The sequence below is a fragment of the Sinocyclocheilus grahami genome, unplaced genomic scaffold, assembly GCF_001515645.1.
Source record: "Sinocyclocheilus grahami isolate Dianchi unplaced genomic scaffold, SAMN03320097.WGS_v1.1 scaffold654.1, whole genome shotgun sequence".
Lineage (NCBI taxonomy): Eukaryota > Metazoa > Chordata > Actinopteri > Cypriniformes > Cyprinidae > Sinocyclocheilus > Sinocyclocheilus grahami.
Window position 1 is genome coordinate 97651 of NW_015505833.1, and position 1591 is coordinate 99241.

General features: G+C 32.9%; 1 pseudogene; it reads left to right on the forward strand.

The window, feature by feature from the left end:
- The window catches only part of LOC107558619 (plectin-like), a 78100-nt pseudogene that overhangs the window by 49357 nt on the left and 27152 nt on the right, over nt 1–1591 (forward strand).

Below are 1591 nucleotides of genomic sequence, written 5' to 3' on the forward strand. Positions count from 1 at the left end.
AAAATAATTTACTAAATCTGAACAAAATAAGAAATATTACTGTTGTAATATTTCATTAAAATACAAAACAAGTATTTAAGAAAAAACATAATAATAACAATAAAAAAATAATTACTGAATCAAAATAAGAAGTATTACTATTGTAATATTTCACTAAAATAAAAAAAATTAGTATTTAAGAAAAAGTATTATTGTTGTTATTATTATTATATTACTAAATAAAAATCTTAAAATTGCTGACTCAAAACAAACTATTACTATTGTAATACCAAAATAAAAAATTAGTATTTAACAAAAATACATCATAATATTATTTATTTATTTGACATTACACCCGTAATATTATGTTGTCTTAATTTCTTTGTTTTCAAACGTTAAACCATCAAACATTTATTTTGATGGAAAGCCGCAGGAGCCCTTAAAGCTTGTCTTTTGTTGATAAACGTATTTAATAATTTAACAACAACTATGCAGGTTCGATCTCTTCAATCTTAGAAGGATATTTCGACTTTGTTTCTTGAATGCAGTGCTGCATAAAACATTTTGGTAACACTTACAATAAGGATCCTTAGTTAACTACTTTAGTTAACATGAACTAAGAATGAACAGTACTTCTACAGCATTTATTAACCTTAGCTAATGTTAATTTCAACATTTACTAAATCATTATTAAAATCAAAAGTTGTGCTTGTTAACATTAGCACTAACAATGACATTAGAACTAACAATGAATGAGTGTATTTTCATTAACTAACATTAACAAAGATTTCAAAAATACTGTAATAAATGTATTGTTTGTTCATGTTAGTTAATACATTAGCTAACATTAACTAATGGAACCTTATTGTAAAGTGTTACTTATAACGCTATAAAAATAAAAAAGTCAAATGAATAAGTATCTTTAAGCTGACTAAGTGAGTTTGACCACAGGAGGAAAGAGAGCAGCTGAACGAGTTCAAGTCTGACATCGGCAGCCTGAACAATAGAGCCAAGTCCGTCGTCCAGCTGAAGCCGCGCGACCCCACCAGCGCCTTCAGAGGCAAGCTGCCCATCCGGGCCGTGTGTGACTTCAAACAGATGGAGGTAGAGTCCGTCCCCATCCCTGTCCGCGCACACACCATCAGCCTGTGCTTGTGCTGCACGCTCAAACCCCTGTTTCTCCTGACAGATCACCGTGCACAAGGGCGACGAGTGCGCGCTCATCAATAACTCGCAGCCCTTCAGGTGGAAGGTTCTGAACCGCTCAGGAAACGAGGCCGTCGTGCCGTCCATCTGCTTCCTGCTGCCACCCGTCAACAAGGAGGCTGTGGAGAGCGTGTCCAGGTGCATTACACACACTACACTGTCACAGCAGTACTTCAAACAAACATTGCTGTTTACTGCCTACCACAGTTATTGATTTACTATTACAGGTTTTGAATTAGATTTTGATTTTATGTTTTCCAATTTTTAATAAAGTTTTAGGTAATCAAGTTTTAGTAATCTTGCTTTGTGTATTTGTCATTTATATTAGCGTTTTTCTTTATTATGCGTATATAGTATTATTTAGTTTTACTTATTTTGTATTATCTATCTATCTATCTATCTATCT